Genomic DNA, 25699 nt, shown 5'->3' with positions numbered 1-25699 from the left:
AGAGAATTACGTTAAATGCAGTTTGTGCAGGAGTATTCTCTGGAGGAGAGGAGGGTAATAAATGTCAATGTTGGACCAATTAGCTCCACGGTAATCTACAGCTGTTTGATTTCAGAGTGATGAAGCCAGCACGTTTGCAATCTGAGGTTCTGTGTTCGAGAGAGTCTGTTTGCATTTCAGGGAAAAAATACTTGTATGTACAGTATTTGTGTGTGTATGTGTGTATCTCGCTTGCCATCTCAGCCTGGTGACGAGCCCAGAGGCTCTGCACTTTAGTGGCTTACAGTGGCACTGGCAGCTGGCTTGGACCCTCCCAGGGGAGAAAACATTTTAGCACTTCATAAATTCCTAACAAGGTTTCAAATTGCAGACGTTTCCATCCTTTTCTCTGCTCCAGCAGCTCTCAGCCAGCAATGAGACACTCCAATGACCTGCTCATGTACACACACACACACATCCACACAACACTCATTTGTTGTTACAAATTAGGAATACTCATTTAAAATGTGTTTAGAATGTGTTGACATATTGGAAATCTGGACATTTGCACCATTTCTGAAATGCAAACAACTCTGCACTGTCTGTGTAACAGAAACTGGCGTCCACATCAAGACAAAAAAGACAATGTCCAATAATTGATGTCTGGCCACATTTTAGTAATGGCTATGGAATCATACAACACAGCATTTATTCATTGTTTTCTGATTATCTTATTATCTGAGATGAAGTGAGTGTGCCTCACTCCTCAATTTGCGTTAGCAGAAGTCAAATAACTTTAATAATAGGAATGAGACGGGCACACTGTAAGTTATCCTGCCCTGACAGAAGCAGAAAAACTATATACTAAGAGTCATGGAGGTGCACAGTCCTGAAGACAGGTCTAATTAGCCAGATAAGTGGAAACACCTGCGTGGATGTACCATGCTGTGTAACACTAAGGCTTAAAATGTTGAAGTGGCACAATTAAGGATTTGGGGGAAAAACACAATATGGAAGGTGTGCAAAATATCTTTGTACGCTCTCCTTTGGCAGATAGCACAATATTTTTACTCATTAAGTCCCGTATTGACAGAGTTAAATATGAGTGAAGCTGTCAGTACACATTGCAGGCATCTAATATTATGGGTTAACGTGAGATGTGGCAAAGAGAAGGCGAGGCCGAGTGACCCATAATGTCATCTAGAAAAGGTACTTTTGTTTTGCCAGCAATAAGGCAATACTTAGCTACAGTGGTGGACAGTAACAAAGGACCAGCTGCAACATTAAATGCTGCTTTCGTGCTAATGCATCAATAATGATGATTATAACCCAATAATATAACATTAATATGTACAATAATATCACCACTGAAAGGAGTGATTCTGCAAAATGAATACTTTTACTTCAGATACTACTATTTTGCTGAATACTTCTGTACTTTTACTTAACCTAAGGGTTTGAATGCAGTACTTTTATTTGTAAAATGTCCACAAGGAGTGACTGGTAGAAGTTCCAACACTACAGATAATCGTCATCACCACATTTTGCTGCTGTGGAGCCAATACTTATATGGAGTTACATGGAAAATAATTACAAAGCAAACATATTCCTCATGTACGTTCCTGACTCACTGCTGTACAGAACTATTTGTTGCTTGCATCTGTGAATTGTACAAGGTGATGACTAACAATGCACCTCTGGTTCTGCACATATTTCTGTGCATATGTTAGAGGTTCACTCTCTTGATATAATACTGTGAACAGCTTGCAATACTTATTAGCAAGTCTGAATGCACTGGAAAATAGGAATAGGCAACAAGACATCAGACACCTTTGCTTTCCTCTGTCATTCTGTTTACTACAGATTGATATGTTTCAGCAGCAATACAAAGAATATCAGCCAGACCTCTAACTAGTAACATATTCAGTTCTGTAAACATTGACCCTAATCCTCATGGTAATGAGCAATATTGTTGTGCTGTGACAACCACATACAAGACAGATTGTGTGAATTTCACATAGCATATTGCATATAAAACACACTGGTTCTTTAACGTATTTGACTTTTATGAAGTGCTCCTGGAAGAGGAACTTTTGCATACACTCCTGTACAGTCTCTCACATCAAAAAGTTTTAGGCAATTTGAATCTTTTAAAATGCGGTGAGATAGGGGTGCTGGGTTCTCAGTGGTTCTGTGGCACCGGCCAAGATGAAAATAATACATCAAAGTCATATTAAATTCTGATTCATTCTCTTTTTTCCAGCTGGCACGGGGAGTATCGATCTTCTCAGTGCTCTGTTGATATTACAGACAGAAGCCATGAGGGGACTGTTCATGGACGGTGCTCAAGGTTAGTGAGAAGGAGAAGACACTTTGAAATCACTCATGTCTATCTACTTAAACACACAGCGTTTACTGATGTTACATTCAGCAGACATTTCTTTGTGTGTGAAATATGAAATGCGCTGGTGATTTCACTAAAGACTCTTTGTAATTTTGGCTTATGTGTTAGCATTGTAATGTTGTATCTCAGCAAAATGCTGTGCAAGATCCTGCTTTGATGATATTGCATGCCCGTATGAAGGGGATTTTGGGTAGTAAGTGAAGACAAAGACTGTTTTGCAAAAATAATTTGCACAAATTAAAAAAAAATATATATATATTTTCTTCATTAAAAAAATCCAGTGACAGACACAACCGGCACACATCAAAGTTCTCAGCAAATATAATGTGGGTACTTCGTTAATTGATACTTTGAACATTACAGCACTACAATAGCAAACGGCCGAGAGAAGTAGATCAAAGAAGTGTGTGGTTGCTTGGAAAGCTTCTATTCGGTGCAAGCATCGGAGAAATTGGATTAGGATTTATGTCATGGCTATTTTGATATTCGTCTATTTCACATATTAAAAGTATGTGAGAGCAACTCAATTTAGACCGGGTGAGTGATAGCGAGATTGATTTAATTAAAAAAAGAAATGGACTCTGGTGGAAGGGTGCATATCACTGCGCTACTCGTTTTCCTAATTGACTAAGCTCAGGAGCCAGACCACAAATGGTCAGGTGACGCAGGTACGTCACCCCCTCAGACCTCACAAAGAGCACCATGTCATGCCCCAACAAACAGCCTCAGGGCCCCACCACTTACTACATTGCCCGAGAGGAAATCAGTAATTGGCATAATTTTTCATGAGCTCAACCGTAAAGGTGAAATAAATGACACTGTTCAATAATGCATTATATGCATCTATAATTGACTATGATTTTTTTTTCTCCGATGGGATACCTTTCAAGGAGAAGGGAAGAAGAAAAAAAGCTGTTTCATTTCAATCTTTCTGTTTCAATCAAACAATCAAAATAATAGAACAAGGAAAAATACCAACCTTATAATGGGTTAACACATGACTCTGGGTAATGTTGAAACAAGTGACTTAATACATTACCTTTTCCATTTATTATTAAAATGTGTGCAGTTTTTAATCTGGGCCTTACTGTCATAGTTTTGGTTGGTTTCCTTGTAGGTTAGCATACTGTAAGATTGCACTCACTACTGTCATTGTATTCTACATTTTCTACATTAACACAATTGTCTTTTGCACTGCTGCATTTTAGGGTAATAACTTTTAATATTTAGTGATGCGGTGAGTACAAAGTTGCTATAGATATACTGACTACTGAACAGTATGAGACTATAACTACCACAAATGTTCATATTTAAATCTTAAGATCTAAAGTTAACTATTTGCAACGCAACAAGCTGTACAACATGGACTTTTAACTCGATGTGGCGAACTTGCTAGCAAACAATGGTATATTTACACATCCAGCAGTTACCGAGCAACATTATCATCCATTTGGAGTCGTGTCTGGCCACCTGACGAATGTTAAGTCCAGTTGACGCTCTCTTTTTAGCTCAGTTTTGGTCTCCACCAATTCCTGAGAGAAATATCTGGCTCTTTAGCTGCAAAACACTCCACTATGTTCACCATCTAGTTGCTACCTTTGTCTGTCTGCCGTTTGGTGCTGAGCAGGTAGTATACAGTGGGTTTTTGAGCCAAAAGATGCAAAAACAGTCTGTAAGAGCTGAGGGGAGCTGCAAAGCCAGGTACATTTTCTGTGGGTTCATCACTACCAGCAACTCCCTTCACTTTACACATAGTCATTCGATCCGTCGTTCACACAGAAATATTGATTAGAGCAGCTTTTCTTCAAGTATTTATTTTGAAAAATCATGTATAATTCTTGTCTATCCACACGGAAAAAAACTCAGTGCGGTACTCCTTCTGAGCTTTTAACCATTGAATCTTTGACGGGTGTGTATGCTACATACTGTATTAATACAGTTACACACACCCACGGTTCAGTCTTGACTAGTTCAAGAAGATATCGGAAAACCGATGCCTTGCTTAACAGCACTTTTGCTTCTAAGGAGCAGAGCAGTGTTTGAACCAGCACAAGGCTGTGTCTGTAGTCTTTAGGCTGCCACTTCAACAGACAACTGTAAACGCAACATGAAATGTGTGTGTAGAATGTGTTTACGTCTCACAGATTACAGTAAAGAACAATGTACTCGACATGGCTTTAAGCTGCAAGGCCTTAGATTGAACTTGAGGGGTTTCTTAAGACGTTTTAGTAATCCAACAGCCATTAATGTATTTGACTTTTTGTAGATGCTCGCACTTTTCTGGGACAACAATCATCTGAACAGTGCTGTTACTGCTTGGCATTTATGCATTTTTTGAACAGAATGATTAAACCTAATTATTCATGTCACCAGAATAAGGCTGTTGTCTGTTTTTCAATATTAAGAGACTATAGTGTAAAAGTCTAGTGTAAACTCGATTGAGCTGTTTTTCCACAGCATTTACACTCTGATGATTTATTATTTAATGTGATTTGGGAAAGCAGCCACAGTAATGTTCCCACAGAGTTACTGTACAATATGACAAACAACACCTCTGGTTCAGTATCATCGCAGGACTGTGATCCTTCACACAATAGAGCTGATCAGTTGACAGGGTGTAACCAACCATGACAGTGTGCTTTCAGAGCCACTGGGGCGCTTCATTTAAGTAAACGTGCAATCAATGCCGATGGGAGCAAACAGCAGGTAAAGATGAATTCACTAACTGGCTGTTTGCTGAATCACAAGAAGGAGGAAGTTACCATAAGATCACATTTTCTAGTTTAACTATTTTTGGGAGAAACTGCTGCTCGGACGCCTGATCAAAGCATGTGAAAGTCATGTAGAGTTGGTATGATTTTCACCATCTCATGTACCTGCAGTGTTAAGAGAACATTCCCAGTGCCACACACGGAAACTGGTGACAACCTATTAACTCTCACTCCATAGTTACATATTCTGTCTTTCATGCAGCCGCTGAACACCCTCTGACACGGGAAGAAGAGAGAACAGCGGAGAGCAAACAAGAAGAGGCAAAGAGAGAATCAGAGAGACAGTGGGATTGATTCAGCTTCCCATATTTCAGAGGGCACTCGTGTTGCATCTGTTGAGCGAGCAGAGCCTGAGTTGTCATCGGCGCCGCAGTAGGGGGACTCAGCACCGCACGGCAGCGCGGCACCGGGTGCTTCACGGTGACAATGTGACAGCAGGAACCCTGGGTAATTAAAGCAGCTCTCTGCTCTGTGCCCTCAGGGCAAGTCTGCCTGGGACGCGGAGATCATACCTGGCCCGCTCACATTCAAGACTCATAGTAGCCAGAGCAATTTTCCACCTTAACAAATTCCTATTTTTATGGATAGCAGCATTGGTATGATGTACAGTATGCAGTGCTAAAGCATGTGATCAAGCTGCTAAAAACAGGTCTTTGACCTGTGCATGACTTAAATTTAAAATGTAGTGTCTTTTCTTCTTCTTCATTTAAACTGATTAAAAGAGTTGTTATTTTACCAAAGTAAATTTAGCTACCAAAGGACATGAACCTGAAAATAACATAAAGCGGCCAGAAGTTCTGAGACAGGCAGAGCAACGACCATTCAGGGCCAGGCAGTCCAGTATGAGTAAGCATTCCCACTGATCTGATCTGCCCAGAGGCAATACACCATGCACGGAAGTTAAATGACTGTCTTCCAATTTGCTCTCATGAATATTAAGCAGTGCTGTGACAGTAGAAAGGGTTGGCTGTGTGCAGGCTGCTGATCCACACCGACAGATCTGTCCTCTGATGTCTAGGAGGGGCGGGAATCACTAAAACGAGGCCCCCACAGCAGATGAGCCTCCTCCTCCCCGGTCTATTTTCATGTCTTAAATGGGCCAGAGTGGCTGCCTGTCTCATCAAGGGGAAGCCGGAGACCCTGGACTGTTTCTCACTTAAGTAAAACTGAGCGATAAAGACATTGATGTCTAAATTATGCTGCTGCTGCCGATGATGAGTGCATGAGAGAGGATCTGATGAGGGATTATACTGGAGCAAACTATAGCAGCTCCCTCTGCTGCTGCTGATGATGAATAAAAACTTCCACAGTAGTACAAATCTAATATTGCTATGTGATGTTAACAGCGCACAAGAAAGTGTAGGGAAACCCACGTCTGTAATAAAGTAAATAAAACAGAGATCACATACAAAGTGTCGCACAGATTCACTGTATGTTTAGTATGAATTGGCTTTCACCCTCTGCGGTGATCTACAGCAGCCTTTGCAATTAGAAGGAACTTATTACAGACTATTTAAAATTTCAACACCTGCAATCTTACCTATTAATTAAAATAATGTTCTAATTTTACCGAGAACTGAGGAGAGCAGCGCTGGGGTGTTGCCGCTCCTCAACCTAATTAACAAGAATAAAAACTCAGTATTTATAGAAAGCTAATGCTAATCCTTTTGACAAACAGTACGAGGCAAATGTATTTATAAATGTTTTTTTTATGGTTGATTTATTCTTGTGAGGTGCATCATTGGTGGTTTGCCACAGACGGTAACACACAGAGTGCCTGTAGTTTTTGAGTGCAGTCTGATGTCTGAATGGTGGAGATCACAACAACCACAAAGGTTACTTTTTTGGTATATATCACAATAAAATTTATTTTTGTAAAGTCACATTAAATAATTTAACTGATTGTGATATTTTTGAGTGTTTAAATAAAACGTGGCTGTTTAACTCACTTCCCCTGATTTTGAAAGAATCTTTTTTTTAATATATATGTATATATATATATCAGTTTTGCTGTAACCAGCCTGCCAGTGATCCAATAGTCTGTGTCTTTACGACGTGCCATATTTTGTATGACGAGTACAGTTCAGCTGCTGAACCAGTTTGCCAGTCAGCAGTGGACACCAGAAACTTCTTCTCCTTGTAATTTACTATTATACTTAAACATGTCTGATTGAGACTTGAGTGGATATAATCGAATCGCCTCCAAACTAATCTAATGATCAGCATATACGGCCTCTCCTGATAACACGATTAAGCAGCAGCGTTCTCGGTGTGCAGATGCCTGTTGGTGGAGGCCTTACCTCAGTTAAATAAGTAGACAAGGCGCATACTGGACAACCAACCTTATTATGTCACCAGACATTAAGGTTAAGGGCCTTCAAAAGAGTTGCTGTTGATGGTGTCTTAACATGACTGCTGTCCACCTGCATGCCAGATAAGGTAACGCAATGTCCGTGGAGGTTTCAGTGTACACAAGCCGCGACATGAGAGGCTGCTGAAGAGAATGACCTGATACTGACAGCACTTTGGCCCTCGAGGATCTTATTTCACTCCTGTTACCTGAGCCTGTTAGCTCGCCATTCGCACACCTTTGTGAAAGGGTGGCAAGGAGACCTTTTTCACTCTAAGTCCTGCCTTTATATTCTGAATTAGTAGGTGGTGAATTTCATCCGTCTGCATGCTTACAGGCCAAAGTCAACACCTTATTTCACGACACGATCAATGGGAAAATAAACTAACCAACTCAATCTACATATTATTAGAGGGTTTTAATACAGCAAAGACAATACTGGAAAGACCACATAATTACTTTATATGTTGTGGTAGCTATTATCTTTGAGGGAAACATAATAATTTATAGTGGTTGAATGGTTAGGCTTCGGCAACAAAAGCACGTTGGTTAAGGTCAGGGAAAGATCGTGGTTTCAGTTAAATGTTGTAAAGTAAATGTGTCCTGTCTCCAGAATCAAGTCACTTTTGAATTTTCATTATTTAACCAAGATCATGATATCTCCAGCCAAGTGCTGAGAGCACCTAAATGTAACCATAACGACCGCTAATCATGCTTTAGTCACTACGAGCAGACTTTGTATCGCATGAGTGGATATTGTAGGAAAAACAAATTAAATACATTGGCAGTGAATATTTGCTGATACGTTCAGGTGGCATTATTTTTCTTACAAAATGTATTTGCTGTTGCATAAACCTAATTTCTAGAGACAGGGTTGCTATTAGATATCATTGTGACTTGTATTAGTTTTTCTTGCTGCATCACTGAGCATTTTATGATAATTTCCAGGTAATTTAACTGTTTGATGCTGTTACTTAATATTGCAGCTTGCTCTGTGGTTTGTTCCCATCCCATTTTTCTTTATGTATTTTCATTATACTGAGCTATTGGTTTGAATTGTGCCATCCATGCTAGTCCTCCTTTCATTCTAGCTGATTGTTGCTGTTTTTTCTACCTTTTTTACAGCACTTTTGAACTTTATTTTGAAAAAAAGCTATACAAACATGCTGCACTTGCTACTAATGTTGTACAGGTAATAATGTCATTATAAGGCCATGGCGGCTCTTTGAGGATATACCGCTGTCCCTGTTTTGTCCAGAAGACGTCTGTGACCAGCAGCTGGTGGAGTGTGTTAATGTTGATGTCACAGCAGCTGGCTGCTCTCATCCTGTTAGCTCTGCCTGCCATTATCAGCCCCCCCCCCCCCCCCCCCCCCCCCCTTCTCCTTTAAAGCTGCTGCTACTGCTGCTGCGTGCCATGCTCATTTTAATACTCCAGACTCATTTGACCGTCTTTATGGACTTATCATATTAAACATTTATCGCAGCCATTTCCCTAAACCAAGCATGTTTATTCAACACTTAGGGGACCACAGCACGGCTCCTTTCAGCACCCCCCCCCCACACCACCACCACCACACACACACACAGACACACACACACACACACACACACACACACAGATCCTTATTTTCTCCTATTCCTTGTTTCTCTCCATCTCTCCTCCTCTCTTCCTCAGCCCCCTGGCTTGCTTTATTACAAACCTCCTTCTCTCTGTGCCACTGCCTGAATAAAAAGGAGAGGTATTTCTGTACAATTTCTTCCCTCTCCTCTGCTCTCGTCTTCTCTCCTCTCTGGTCATCCTTTCCTCCAGTGGCTGGGCCACCGGGGGACTCGTGCCGCGTGAAGCCAGGCAGCCAAGCAGACACAAATGTATTCTGAGCATTTAGTACTTTGGATGAATCGAGTTTTAATTTAATCATCTGATCAAACACTAATTAGCATAATCACTTGTGGGGATGGATGGTCTAGATAGAGAGACACAGAGCAACACATAATAGAACTCATCCTGGCAACAGTCTATGGGGACACTTAGCAACATGTAAACAGCTACATGCTTCTAGGGACCCATGCAGGGCTCTGTCCAAATTACCTCCCTTTGTACGAACAATACATCCAATTCTCTACTTCCTTCAATAGCGCAGCCACTGCAAAATGATCTATTTGCTGCTAGACTACCCTACAATCAAATGTACTGCTGCCAGGCTCTGTGCCCTCTTATTTGATCTCGGACAAGATGGCTTACTGCAGCATCACACCTTGGTCTGAGCAGAGGAGGTCTGGGAATTCTAGGAATACCACAAAGTGCTAAGATTATTGACAATGCACTCAGTCTCACACCAGGCCGGGGGATCGATGAGTGGCTAGAAGGATATAAATCAGACTCCTGTGGCTCCACTTCATGTCACACCCTAACCCATCCATCCAGCTCCCCAATTAAATGCACACACACACAGGCAAGTATGCATGCACACAAGAACGCACACTATGTAAACACCTCCCAAACACATACATAGGTACTTGCACGTAAAGCATCCACTTTACACATCTCACACACACAAGCACACACCTTACCTCAACTCCAACAAGATGACAGCGCTTTAAGAATGGCTGGCTAAAAATAACCGCCACTAACTTGGTCTTAAATCTTAGCATCTGTGCCAGGTTTAAAAATAAAGAGCAGTGTCGAGAAACCAAGCTGGACCCATTCGTCTTTCTGTCACTCTGTCTATCCAGCTTTGCCTCCTCCGTTATCCCATAGCCTACTTTAATATTCGGACCGTGCAGCATCAGAAACATGGGCAGACTTGAGGGTGAAGTATCTCCTGGAAATGCAGTCTTGAATAATCGGATTGAGATGTGGATGTGGAACGTTTGGTTGGAAAAGTGCAAGAGAGGTCGAAGAGACATGCTGTGTGATTTTTTTTTTTTTATATTTTAAAAAGGTTGGCATAAATAAGAGAAGTCCATGAAATATGACAGGAGAAAGCAAAGCTCAAAGGCAGTATTAAAGAGGAAGAGACAGAGTGGTAGACATGTTAGTGAGCCACAATACATCAGGCACATGCATCATGCCCAGGCCACAGTCGCAGGGATCAATTCAGCCTTGGGCCTCTGAGTGTGTCGAGTTCAAAGCCTGGCCCTGGTATGTGGAGGACTGGATTAAGAGGCAGTATTTATGAGGTCCTGCGTGAATGTTTGTCTTGGTGGGTGATGGATAGCAGACTCATCACACCTCCACCACCTGTCTTCCACAATGAACAAAAGCTCTGGTGGGGAGCTCAACACAGGGACTGTGGGCCTAGTGCACCGTGGACAACACACACACACACACACACACAGCAGAGGGTACACTGCAGCACACCATGAAATGACATATATTTGTCAACCACCAGAGGTTTTGCCACGCCGTTTATACTGTGGTAGCTGTCCCTTTAATACATACTTTCTCTGAGGACTGAAAATGTATTATCTCACAATACAGTATGTATTGATAACATGATAAATAAAATAACATGCACCATAATAAATTATTGTATCCATATCGCCAAACCTTAATTCAGCCGAACACAATCAGCAATTATGTGATCTGTGATTGAGTTAACTCAGAGTTGAGTTGTTTTCTGTGGAATATATGTTTGTGTGTTTTTCAATCTAATTTTTGAAGCTTTGCCATTTTTGTATTCTCAGTACAGACCTTGTAATGGTTGGCCACAATCTTGACATTGTTGCAGTTAACAAGAAGATCTACATACCATATATTACTTTTGGTATAATAGATAGAGCAAGCTTTGTTAGCAGGGTTAGTCTGTCACACTGGATCAGCACCAGGCTGGACATCTCAACATATCAACAGTCTTGACTTAGGGGTCAAAGAAAGAGTTATATTAATAGGTATATTACTGTTATGCAGAAAATCGTAGTGTAAGTCAAGATCTCTCAATTATAAGCTCTTCTTCCTAAAATCTTTGAAACTAAATCAAGACAGAAGCACTTCTGCGCTCCTGTGCAGAAGTGCCTCTTTCTTGACTTAGTCTGTTTTAAACTGTCAAATAAAGCTTTTACACCAGTTCCTCCACTACAGTACCTGTGCACTGCAGCACAGTAATATAACATGTCACTTTGACAGGTGCTGAGTGAATTAAAAACATCCTCTCTACTGAGAACCCTGTCTGAGAGGGAAATCCCCGCCAGATGTACAACAACCTCACTTTGCACGCATGATCAAACACCTACATCTGGGTGCTGAGGGCTTTTCTGCTCTTCCCTGCAGATGCTAAATGATATCGTTAACATTTTAATGCAAGAGACATTTACATGGGGGCTTGCGCAATTACACCTCTGATTCAGTGGAATCCAGACAGACACAGTGTGATCGGTAATTAGATTTTACATTGGGTGAAACGCAGCACACACACACACACACACACACACACAGCAGTCGCCAAAGCTTGCTCCTAATTAGAGAGCTAGACAGGCTCGAGGACGTAGGGTACAGTAGAGTAGCCCTCATTATACAGCTAGGATGTATGAACTAGGGGATATCTATTATGATCACACATCAGGGTATCCATTACCCAACATTAGCAGCTCTTTCAACTGAAGTCACACACAGAGTTCAGAATGTAACCAAACAAACCCTCTTATAACTCACACAAGTGAGCAAGAGTTAAGTGGGTTTGTAAACTTAATTTAGCCCATTAGATATTCATATCAGAATAAGACGGCACAAGATGATCTATCACTTGACTGTACGCTGCATGTTTTCATGGGGTAATTCAATTTCATGAGCTGTGATATCGCTTCGGCAGCCAAACCCTAATTGGTAATTAGTAAACAGACTAATGGCTGAGTGCAGCGTGCGGCCGGTCAGGTTTCACTCCCTTTTGCTTTACGGAGCCTGTGGCCACTAGGAGGCCGCTGATCTCTGGACATCTTTACACAGACTTGAGAATCACCTCACAGCTCCAACAAATGGGGGCTCTCATCAGCACGCTGCCTTCATTGCCTTCATGTAGATTTATTGCCACGCAAAAACCTGGTTCCCCCGTTCCACTCGCAGCCAAGTTCAATCTATCTATCCACCTCGGTCCCTGTAGCATTTCCATCCAGTGTTTCAGGTTGCTAATAATGTGGGGTCATGTAAAATTGGCAGGCTAACTGATGTTGGCAGCTATTTACTGTACTGTGAGCTACACTGGGCTAGATGCTTTGGAAGAGCTTCCTTATTTCAAAGTGGACCTGCCTTTAACGGAGAAATGTCACAGCTAATTGAGATCAAAATTTGATTGCGTGAACCCCTGACCTCTGCGTAACTGTTCATTTATTGAAGACGTACGAGATAAGTCCTTTTAAGTCATGAGCGTCAGGTTAAGCCGGGTGTATGTCTACAAATCATCGCAGTCTTCGTGGAGACTGGGCGAGAAGCCTTGTCTCGTTATGTCTTTGCAATGAGAATTTGAATAGGCCAGTTTAGCTTGCTGTGGTTTTGCCTAGAGGCAGCTTTCAGGGAGAGATATTTAATATGTTTCCTCTCCTGTACTGACGACTGGATTTATGGATTCTACTTTGATAGGCACAGGAACTAGCTAAACCATAAAGTCTTAAATAGAATGCAAGAAATACATGTGCCTGCTGGCTGTTGAAATGTTGAAATGTAAATGTTTTTTTTTTTGAATGTCTGGAATATGACAGAAGAGTAATCTAAGGATGGTGGTTGTCTTTTGCTTACTTTTGATATGACTTAACAATGATGAATCAATTGCAATGACTTCCACAATGAAATCAATTAAAATTTGACATTGTGCAGGTGTGTATCTATTTTCTTTTTCTCTAATCAGTTGCTGAGTTAATTAAGTTGACACAAGCACAGTGAAATGACCACGGTGCAATATGGAAAAGAAAACCCTGAAGTCGGTGAGCCTCTTGGTTTGCCATTTGGCCACTTATGACCTGTGGACATACTGATGTAACAGGCTGTGATTAGCTCCTAATCAAGTACGTCTGGGTCAACTCGCTTTGTGACAAGAGCCAAACTCCTAATTCCATGTCCTGAATCTTTCACTATATAATCCACTATTTCCTGGGTCTGCCATTTTGTAGAGGCGTCCGATTTGTCTCAGAAGCATTATTATACCCGACATAGTGGACAGAAATGATCCCACCATGCAATGCAGAAAGTAGTAAACAAGCACCAGACTCTAACCTGCAACCTTCGTGCGTCTGATACTGTTTTTTGCCACCTGACAACGACACACCATATAGTTGTCTACCCCATATAGTGAAGAGTGAATGGGTGAACGTTTTCGGACGCAGCCCCCGACACCCATTAAAGGAGGTTACCATAGAGACAGGCCAGCGAGCATGTGATAGGCCTAACTCTGAAACAGCAAGAATTGTCTGGAATCCAATCGCTGTGCTGGCTTCTATCTACAAGGTCATTCATTCATTCTGACAACGCCTGCTCAGCCGATCAACACCTCATTTTCATGATAATCAACAAAACATCCAACCGCAGAGGACAAAGTCATATAGCTCGGCTCCTGTACAGTGACGGAGAAATCAAATAAAATGACAACGCAAACAGCAAGTGATAAAAGCTCCATGATTGCAGTGCAAATGACGAACACAAAAAGTGTAATGTCTGCACTCAACGCTGTCTACTGCTTAATCCCTATCAGTTGTTTGCCACAGGCCTCCTCAATAATCCATTATGCAATAAACGGACACAATCTTGCATGGCAGTTGATCTAATGTCAGAGTCAGATGATTATGATTAATGAGGATTCCTTATTGTTCCTTTATGAGTTTCAGCACAAGCTGGGCTGAGGGAGATACCATTTTATATGGAGTCAATGTCAATAAACGGTACAGACTGAGGGTTGCCTCAGCACTGAAAAAGCGACGACACAGAAACAAAAATCCATTTCGACGCCTTATTTTATCATCCCAGCCAGAAGGGAAAATCCATTTTGGGGACACACCATATCATATCGCAACCCCCCCCCCATGTGGTTAAATGTATTCATACCTGTAAATCCCCACTTACCAAATTTTTGCTTTGTGAATTCAGCTTTTCTTGACCCTTTAATAGAAATGCAGCCAACCGCGGGCTTGATTTTGTTTCAATATGTGAACAATCCCCATCTTGTCACCCTGATGTGTTTTCTTACAGACAGTTCCCATTTTCTTTCCTTCTCCCTCTCCTTCTCCGACTCTCCCTTTTTCTCCCCCCTGTTTTCGTACACACCCAGTCAGCCATAATCCCTCCCTGTAGAAGGGACTCTGGCCAATAAGTGAATGCAATAAACTGTATCAATTTTCTGCTATTGATTATAGATACCCTATATGAGCACACAAATATGCGTGCATGGTGTCAGCCGCATGCATGTGTGCACTGGTACACATGCACTCACGCAAATACACATGTGCACAAGAAAACACAGACAAGACGCACAACCAAATCTGGGTGTTTGAATACAGTATTTGAATGGAGAATGGGACTTTCGGCTATTTGAATGGAAAATTTACTTCACATTTTTTAGTGTGTGTTTGGGAACTACTTTTGCATTTCCTGAAAAATGTAACCTCTGTGGAATGTGTCTCATTAAAAACATTACACTACACAGATTATTTTTAAATTAGTAACATAAACAATGTGTGATAATGGTGCTAATTTTCTCTCTACAAACTACATTTAAAGGTAAATGTAGTCAAATTTGTGCCAAAATTCATGTTGGAAACATTCTGACAGAGCCATACATACAATTGAATATTTTACATCAAATATGTTCCTAATGAAAATATGGATTAATGATTCTTAATTATGTGTATAAATTGATCACTTTAATGCATTATATTCATTCAGGCCACTTTGAACTTTGAAAAATATGCTCACTGTGGGGGAGGGGGAAAGGGTTAAACCAGATGTCCATTATATCAAATACGTCACTTATTACTAAGGGCCACAGTGGAACATGGCTGTGATAGAATAAGCATCATTAGGCATCAAATAAAAACAGAAACAAATTAATTTAATTGGATGCAAATTAAAAACTATTAATACTAGAACCTATAAAAACCATATTCAACCAATACAATCAAGCCAATTAATTAAATACAGGCCTAAACAAACATGATTTATCCGTTTTATTTCATCTGGCTCAGGATGTATATCTGAAGGCCAGAGATGTGTCTCAGAGAGCTTGAAGGATTTAAAACGCAATTCATGCCTCGCCCGTCTCTCTCCCTCTATCAAGGGTGTCAGCCTTTTGACAACCATATAAAATCCATTTCATGTGGGTCACAGGTGACCTCCATCCTCCCTCTCCAGTCACTTAGCTGTCTACCAGTGATTTGCCTTCTGCAGTAGGTAATGAGCACTAATAAAAAAAATAATAATAATAATAATAGAATAGACGAGCCGGTGAAACTTACCATTCAAGATGCTCTGGAAAAAGATAAAAGCCAATATCCACATGCCCTGCTCCGTTCAATCCCCCCCAAGCTATGCTTTCTCTTCTTCCTCCGACCGGTGCCTCCCTGGCTCTCTCTTCTGTGCGCTTGGGGTAAGGTTAAACATTTGCCACTGTCTTGAAGCAAACCGGTCCAAGTCTCTACTTTTAATATCTCCTTTCTACTTTTTCGTTACACTCTTGGTGTTTTTTTCGGAGCCCTCTCTTTGCGCTTGGAACATAAATGAGCCTCTTTGATTGTCTTGGGGAGAGAGCTGTGCTCAGACTCTCCTCCTCTGCTCCGCGTCTTGCTGCTTCTCCCTGTTATTCAAAAGGATGCTGAAGGGGTGAAGCCCAGGTGTGTGTGATGCTGAGTCAGAGACTGGTACGAGCGGATCCTGAAACACAGATGAATGCAAAAAAAAAAAAAAAAAAAACTCGCTAAACTAAATCTTAAAAAAAAAATGTCAGAAGCTCCGATTTCCTAAATAAAAGACTGACTGGCGGATCATCCTTAGGGGGGGAAATTAAAATGTTATAAAATGAAAATAACTAAAACAGCAAAGAAGCAAACAAGGGGGAGATGGTGGCAGAATAAGAATGAAAAACTGTTTTTTTTCTGAGACTCCAAAGTCAGACCTTCTTCATCGCCTCTGTGCGTCCAGCAAGAGGCGAGCAAGCGCATCTTCCCCGCTGCCGCTCTCTAATCGCACCACACTGACTCTCTGAGCATTACACAGAATAACCCTCTCCCTGCCCCTGCAGACGCTTTAATTCCTCATTGCCTTAAAGGAGCAGAGGCGGCTGCCGGTCGGTCCTGAGGGCAAGGTGCTACTGGAGGTGAGAGTGTGAGAGCACGCACTGAGTGGGGCATTTGCATTAAGGAAATGAGCTGCACCTGACGCACCGAGGCACCTAGGATAACATTTTTACGCACGGAGATGTACCGGCTCAAACAGAAAGCGCTGTCTGCCGGTGTGCAGGTGCACTTAGTATACAGCATTATACACCAGATCTGGCTTGAATTAAACCAATGGGGTATTTCTCCTATGGAAAAGAACAGAGGAGAGCTCCCTGTAGGAATGGGGATCTACAAGGACATCCAATGACGCATATTTTGTGTTCATTTAAGTGCATGAATGAGGAACATTTTTTTAGTGTGTAATTGAATCACACTTTTAAATTGATTTAAGTGATTTAACAATTGTGGGAAAAGAAAATAGAAAGAGAAGGCAACGTTTTGTCAGTGGTTGCAGAAAATACAGGGTTAAACTAAAGCATCCCCCACCCCAAAGGCACTCACTCACACACACACACACACACACACATACACACTCCATACCGCCTCCCTCAACCCCATAATCCACCCACCACCACCACCACCACCACCACTCCATTTTAATGCCTGCCTTGAAGTCAAGGGTGTAGCTGTAGTAGGCAGTGGAAGCCTGTGGGCCTGTCCACAGAGCCGGGTTACACTGAACGTGATATAACCAGCAGGGCAGTCTGCATCTCATTCTCTATTCCACATGACAGAATATACTGAAAGTGAAATCCTGTTTATTTACCCCAGGATACTAATTTTCTGCACTGAGGAAATGATCTTTACAATTCTGAATGTGCACAAAGGAAAATAAATAGAAAAAAGAAAGAATAATAGTGTGTGTGGATCACATACTCTGTCTGCCCTCATTTCATTCATGGTGATATAAATGCCCAGTTCAGGTGTCTAAAAAAGCTAATTAGTCTAATCTCTGTGTATTAATTTGGGAAAGATGGAGGCATGACTACCTTTTCCTGGTTCTAAACACAGGTGTTTTCATCAGCCCATTTTCCGGTTGGCCAGTCTTTCTATGTTTGTCCGCAGTGTCTGTCCATTTGTCTCTCTTGCAGTGTTCACTCCAGTGCAGCAGACAAATACAAACACTGCTCTGCATCTTGAAGTCTGTACCAGAACACACTGTTCTAGCTTGCCTTAAAATGGTATGGCTCTCTCTTTTATTTTACTTCTGTTTGATGTATTCAGCAATGGCCCAATTTTTTATTGTTACACCAAAATGTGTGTTTAATTGAGTAAGAGAATAATTTTACTAACGTTTTTCCCTAAGCCGTAAGATAAACCCAAACAAGTTGAAGTCTCTGTAGCGCCGAGGAGAAAACATGGGTGAATCAGGGCAGTGGGTCAGAGATCCTGCCTGTCATTTAGAGTGGATTAGGAGCGCTGTGCTTGTGTTTCAACTCTGGATTCTTGGCATGGACGGGCAAGTAAGTTCATTAGCAGCAGCAGACTGTGAGATATGATCATTTAAGAGGGAGGATGCAATAACAGCCTGGCTGCAAATTTATCAGACCTTTGTTTTTCCTCACAAGATACATATTCTGCTTCTCAGCACTGCCCTGTTGCAATCTTCTATGGTTATGTATTGTAAATTTACATAACGAAGGCTTCATCTTCCTCTGCCACTAAGTAATCTAAGTGGGGAAAGTGAAAGTAAAGAGTCTTGCTCAAGGGCATCTGCATTTATAATTTGTTTTCTGTGTAAAGTTCACAGACTATGTGTGTGTATGATGCCAAAGGCAAAGCCTATTTATTCCCTTCTGGTAATAAACCACACCAGTACTACACCAGTTTACCTTGGTTCAGCCTTCAGCAATGTTAAATGGTAGAAGGTTTTTTTGTCACTGAAGGTGACATTAACAGCCAGCAAAGACAAACAAAACCCAAAGAGGAAAAAGAAAAAAGATCCGACTGTGGGCTCAGGGGATTGGGAGAGGGGATCCATGGAATTAGAGGGTGCCATCTGACATTTTAGGGGAAATGAGGCATTGGTATAATCTAGCTCAGCAAACAGGATTTTATGAGTAGCTGAAATTAAACATTTTGAAAAAAGAAATGGAATAAGTAAAGAAATGCAAATCAAAAGGTTATATTTGTTTGCGTGGGATATGAAAACAATCTCTAACACAAATGGAAAAATCAAGCCTGGTGTCATTTAAGCAGAACAGAGGAGCAATGACTGTTTTCACCCCAGCACATAGGCCAGGGGTAACATTGGCAGGGGGGCTACGTATTGTGTGTACAGTATATACACACTCCCACCACTGTACACACACGCCATACGTGGGAGTTGCGCAGGATGAGCACAGTTTCACAATGTGTGTTTGACAGCAAACAAACACAGAGTAACATCAACACTGACTAAATGACCTTATAACGACCAAATGACAGCAGGTGTGTGTGATAGTTTCTATCATTCTCAAATTAGTGATATTATAGGTTGAGATTAATCGATATAATTGTGCCTTAGTGAGTACAGTAGTGTATGTATGACTCGTATTTGATCCCTACGCAGTGTCTAATATTTGGTTAGTGAGGGTTAATTGCCCTTTCACCTTAAAAAATAATAAAAAAAATAATTGCCTCCTTCTCATGCTGTATCCAACATATCCAACTCTATGAGGGAAGGTTTTAATAATCAAGGTACGACCTAATCCCCGTGCATCAACAATATAGCTCCGTTGTACTTTTGGCAATACAAAGATCAAATTTAGCTGAGTGCGCTGATACACACAGATCAAATGTTTCTGTTGGAGGCACACAGGGACGTCCATGCTCATGGAAAACAGGTGCTAGTGTTTATCACTTACACCCAGCAGACAGCTGTACAACTGAACAGGCTACTTGTGATGTGAAAGACAATACCCTGATTTTCACTCTGAAGACAAGAGCCTTGACCTTGTATTCAGTGGTAACCCCTAACAGATTATATTCAGGCATGTAGAGGAGGCGCATATGTTTTATAACTGTAAAACCAATATTTATGTCCGTATAGGGCTAATGTAAATGGTTTTCACTTATATACTGAAGTTAAAGTGGAAACCCATAATGCTTTTTAATCAGTATGTCATTAGGACACTCAACTGTTTGGTGGAGTGTGGAGGAACACGTACAGACACGCGCCATGTTTATAATGCATTTCACATGAAACAAACATTACAAAGTAGAAAAGCTATTTAATACTGTGGTAAATCGTATTTATAGCATAGTTTGCCATCATGGTTTATAGATCCTCATGACAACAGGTCATACATAACAAATTCAAATGTGGACGAAAATATTTTGATATATTACTTGATGTAAGCATATAACTACATGGCCCAAGTATCATAATTCAGTTTGTCTGCCACCCTGTTTTGAATATGAGTAGAGTGGATTTTTGGTGGAGTTTACTGTGTGGGGAGGGGGAGGAACAGGGTGTAGTTCATTTTAGCCCCCCAGCATGATGCCTAAACAGCGGTAAGTGAATGTGACAATGAGGCCCTTGGGCTGCTGCAGACAGTCTTGGCCTTGCTGTGTGGCCATGCATGCGTGTCTGTCTGTGGGTGTGTTTGCATGTGCCACCATGTCAGTGTGTGTGTGTGGATGCAAGGAAGGAAGAAGAGCACATATGAGACGATTCATGAACACTGCCCACCCAAGGTCGTGACTCCTCTGACTGTTACACTCACACTGGCACGGAATCTGTGCTTGGCGCTCTTTATTCTACTGCCAACTTCATCATGGATGATAAAAATAAGATGAAAGATATTAATCAGAGTGGTGGTAGCAGTTATACCAGTGGAAGTATTTTAATTTATCCCACACAGAAACGGAAGAACTATAACGTGTGTTATCTGGATTGTTAAGTCTGTGTGAAGGCTGTTGATGTCTGCGGGTGAATTCACTCAATATGCATAATATCAAGGGGAACTCCTCGTGAAGCATATTCAAGAATCCACGAAAAAGATCTACTAGATGTATTCCTTTTTAAATCTATGGTCAAACATAGGAGATGTAGATTAATGGAAGTAGGCGAGTTAAAGAAGGATTTTGGAGCAACTAGGAACAGGATTATTAAAATGAACCACATCTTAACATCAGGAAGGTTTCCCTAATCAGTGTATTGGTGTTCTATCAGATGTGCATCAGATTAAGGATAGAATGTCATTATTATCACTGTACCATACTGCATTAACTTTGAATGAAAAATATATAAAGACATATTAGCTTTATCAGTACATAGATAGTGTCTAGGCCTTGGAAATTCGGGCTCTTACTCTCATATTTTTGTCCATTATGACTATTGGTCATGGTAATTAGGGATTTCCAGGGAACTACTCTCTGTTTACTTTCAGTCAGACTCAAAAACAGTATAATAATGTAAGTGTTCTGCAGAAGGCTTGAGCTCCTTGCCTCCTGTCAACGTTGCGCTTGCCGGAGTCCATGCCCAAATGTCCAATGGTAAAGCAAAATGTTATCATGACCAACAGTGATGATGGACAAAAAATATGAGAATATGACCCAGGATGAGAAATACTTTAAAGGTCCTGTGCATTAATGTCCAGAGATAATGTCAGAGAAAATGTTACCACGCAGCTTCACCATAAACTCTATCATGTGCTGTCCTCTACATAGCTAATGAATTGAGATCAGATAGGTAACAACACAAAGTGCGCTTCAGTGCTCAAACTAATGACATCATAAGCTAAATCAAATCAAGTGCTTCTTGTGATTTATTGAAACATATTCCAAAACTACTGTGGTCAAGTCTGCATGTAATCCCATTAATAACCATCGTCATTGCAAAATATTAACAATGAGATGGAGCACATTTTTCCTCAGCTATGTCTCTTCTTCCACACTTCTTCCACACACCTTCCTCTCTGCAGGGCACTCGGGCACCACACATGTTCATACACACACACACACACCCTAACACAGAGTCCCCCCGCCCCTCCCTGTCCCTCTGGCCGACCCTGTCCCTGGCGTGTGTGCAGACAGGCTGGGTAATCCCTCAGGATGGGGCCTCTTGTTTTGACAACTCCTGTGAAGCCCAGTGTCTCTTACAACAAAACACAGACTGGCCTATCATCAGCAAAATGTCAGCCCTCGGCTCGCTCCTTCGTCACCCAAAGGAGGATCAGGTTGCCTTTACACTATGCGACCCATTAACTCAGAATAGAAACATTCTCAGCGCCGGTATAATGATCCCCTTTGTTTGCTAAGACAATGACATTGATAAGAGACAAGCCGCGCTCGTGGCTCCTGATAGAAGTGTGTATAAGGTTACATGTTGCCAGGGCAGGAGTGATGTGGCTTCTAAACAGAGTTCAGGGTGGTGTACTCTTACCCTGCACTGGTCCCAGTGGGATGAAAAGACACCTGCAGGTCAATCAGCATTGGGACACATGCACACTCTTTAAATTAGGACTGCTATAACAGGGTTTAAGAAGTTAACATGTCAATGGGACTAATGATAAAATACTAAAGACAAGATGTGTTTCTGTGGAGGTCATTGGAAAGAGCAAAGGAGGACCTTCTTTGGAGGGCCACCCACATCAAACTCGCACCCAAGGTATTGTTTGACGGCGTGGCTAAAAGATTTGAATAATATCTGCTTTATAATTTGATTTCATATATTACAGAAACATGAAATCTTAAATTGTGACTTCAGTACTTTCCAGGATGAGATAGGATTTTTTTTAATTTCACAATTCATCTCTTGAGTGAAATAGTTTGTCATTTTGGGAATTGTGCTCATTCATTTTCTTGCCGAGAGTTAGAAGAGAAGATCTAATACCACTCTCACGTCTGTACGCCAAATATGAAGCTACCGCCAGCACAAAGTCTGGAAACAGGCGGAAACTGTTAGCCTGGCTCTGTCCAAAAGTAACAAAGTCCACCTACCAGCACCTCTAAAGCTCATTTTTTGCATGGATTAAACAAACGAGATATATTATGGAGCTTTAGAGGTGGTAGTAGGTGGATTTTTCTTACCCTTGGACAGAGCCAGGCTAGCCAGCACGCTCCATGCGCCAACATGCGTGCAGTCTCCTCTGCAGGTGTGTGCGCACTGTCCACAACAATTTATGTGTACATACTAGCGCAAGCCGAGTTCTCATTCATGTGGAAGCTGCCATTGATCTCCAAAAACTGTAGAGGGTGCTGTGAACCAGTCTACAGCAAGCACACGGGAAGGCTGCTGTAAAGGAGAAAGCACGTCGATGTTTCAAATTTCGAGAGGCATGCATTGGGTTTGCGGGCCCGAGAATGTTTGCAGAGCCCTCCACAAGAAGCATTCAGCCGCCTTCTCATCTAACTCTCAGCAAGAAATTAAATAAGCGTATTCCCCAAAATGTTGAACTATGCCTTTAATTTCTTTCTCTAAATTGCTAATTCTAATTTAGACCTTAACGCAAATTACCATCAACAAATAAGACAGGATTTCAGAAGTAAGACATGAATACTGTATGCTGTATTTTAACCTATAAGACTTCCACTCTGCAAAATGGACCAAAGCACATGCACTACAGTAACCTTTTCCCATCTCCCTATCAATTCACGATACCAACACCCGAGCCTGCTACAGCAACCCCAGCCAGTTTCCCATTGGTTAGCCCCAAGGCACAGAGGAGCATATCTGTAGCCAACCTTGACGTGCTAAACTAGGACGCTGAAGGGGACAGAAATGGGAGGAGAGAAGAGGAGATGCAGGGGAGCGAGCGAAAGGAGGAGAGGGGGGGATGTAATGAAAGGCTGCTGGAGGAGTGGCAGAAATACGGAAGTGAGGACGGAGAGCTGAGAGGATGATGGAAAAGAGGGGACAGAGAAAGGAGCAGTGGAGAGGGAAGGGAGTGAAGGTGGAGAGTGGAGGGAGAGAACAGGGGTGGGTTTTGGTGATTTGTACTCTGGCTGCATATGCGCCTGGTCTCCATCTCCTCCATTCTCTGCTTGAAAACTGGAAAAATCAATACCCCCACAGTCTAGTGTATCCCCACATGAACTGGATCATTAAAAATATATAATCAAACACCCCACCGTCATTTTTCATCACTATTACCATCATCACGTATCTGAACAGGCACGGACATGGGTATATCACCAACATGGCTGTAACAAGGTAATAACCCAATCAATGGCCTTCTAATTATTTCAGTGCCTCAGTTAATCGTCCAGTTAAAGCACTCTTTCAGCCTTGACTCTCAGAATGGCACCGGGAGACAGGCTGCTTGTTAACAAATGCACACAGCAGAACCGAAGCAGGGCTGTTGTAATAAGAATATCTGACTTCTCAGCTTCACAACTCAATCCAACTCAGGGTCGCAGTGTTGCCTAGTAACGATGGCACACTACTGACCTTATCTATGTGGTCATAAAAATGTATGAAGAAGCCCCCCCTCCTTGCCTTCCAACCTCCTCCCCGCCTTCGATCAGTCCTTCCTACAATCACACTACCACCCTCACAGCCCCTATCTCCCCCTCTCTAAGTAGCATCTTGCCAGGGGGCAAGCACCCTCCACGCTCTCCTACCCCTGCCAGGGCAGCTCTGCGGTGGGTGTTATCTGCCGAGGAGCTCCCCTCTCTTTTATTACGGAGGGGGCCAGGAAACATGTACACACTTGAGCCGTTTGCTAAAACACAATGCGCTTGTGTGCACTGATAGTACATGCACGCAGAACACAACAGATACAGCACTGGTGGGCGGGTAGTGGGAGGCTGGAAGGATGCAGATTGCACGCTATGAAACTGATAGATACTGTAAGAACAGAGGGACACAGTCAAGCGCAAAGGAGACTCAATACCACACCGCAAGGTGAGTCGGTGCACCAGCCTTCATGAGAATATTACTTCAGAGTGTGAGAAAATGTGCCTGTTTGTATGGGAAAAAGACAGAAATACAGTAGGCTTACCTCTGCAATGAGCATTGCAAATATGCTGTTTGTGAAAGCAGTTTGCTTGTGAGAGATGAGATGTATCTGAACTCTATCCACTCATAAGTCCTAAGAGCCAGGTTCAGCTTTTCTAATTGGCTATCACCTTGAAGATGCCCATCCTGATGAGGAAACAAACTCCAGGGGTTGCACCTTGTAACCCCTGGGAGTCACAGGGGGAGAGTGACACGCACACACTCCATCTGTCTGCTCTACAATTAACACGTCAGGATTTTCATCGCAAAGTCAAAGCAAAGCTACCTCTAAGTCATTTATTCAACTCTGGTTTAGAAACCGAGAACCGAAGTTTATTTCGTTTTGTGCATGAACCCGACTGTATACCATCAAAATGGGTCACTTAAAATACACCAAAGAAAACATCTATATCTATTCTTTTAGTTATTACAAACTGGAGAAAAGAGGTAACAGCTTTATAACAACTGCTGCATTCAACAGTACAGAGAGCCCTAACTACGGTGGCAAACAGCATCTCAATAATGAGGGCGGCCACGGTCTGCCACCGCTCTCCTGCCTAACACTACAGCTACATCTGCTCTGTGGCACCCAACGCATCAGGTGGGACCTGTGGTATTTGAACAAACACAGGCGGCATATGTGTGTGTGTGTCAGCGTTAGAGTAACGAGGGAGCCTGGTGAGGGTATGAGTAGTGCCTTGAGGCAAGGAGCAGAAGGGTGGCAGGGTCCCTGACTCCCATCGCGGCCTGTTTAGACGCTAGCCTCTATGACTCATCTACGTGTCACTAATGCTTTTCCTATGAATGAACAAACAGATACAGATACACTGCAGAGAGGCAACGCAACCACCACGGGGGGAAGAGTAAGTGTGAATAGCCTGTGAGACTAGCATGAGCCATCCTTAGTCATACTCCCGCCTGTCTAGGCAGTGAGAGTTGCCATACAGTAACAAGTAATTGATTTAAAAAAAAAACACCCAAATAAATCATAACCAGCTGTCTTTATATGGCTGGAAA

General features: G+C 42.0%; 1 protein-coding gene across 1 annotated transcript in view; it reads right to left on the bottom strand.

The window, feature by feature from the left end:
• dscamb (Down syndrome cell adhesion molecule b) overlaps nucleotides 1-25699 on the bottom strand; it is a 121594-nt gene that overhangs the window by 94439 nt on the left and 1456 nt on the right. The gene's annotated exons all lie outside the window — the stretch shown is intronic.

The sequence above is a fragment of the Enoplosus armatus genome, chromosome 5 (genome assembly GCF_043641665.1).
Source record: "Enoplosus armatus isolate fEnoArm2 chromosome 5, fEnoArm2.hap1, whole genome shotgun sequence".
In the NCBI taxonomy this organism is placed as follows: domain Eukaryota; kingdom Metazoa; phylum Chordata; class Actinopteri; order Centrarchiformes; family Enoplosidae; genus Enoplosus; species Enoplosus armatus.
Note: the sequence above shows the minus strand (reverse complement) of the source record. Positions and strands in the feature narration are given on the sequence as shown.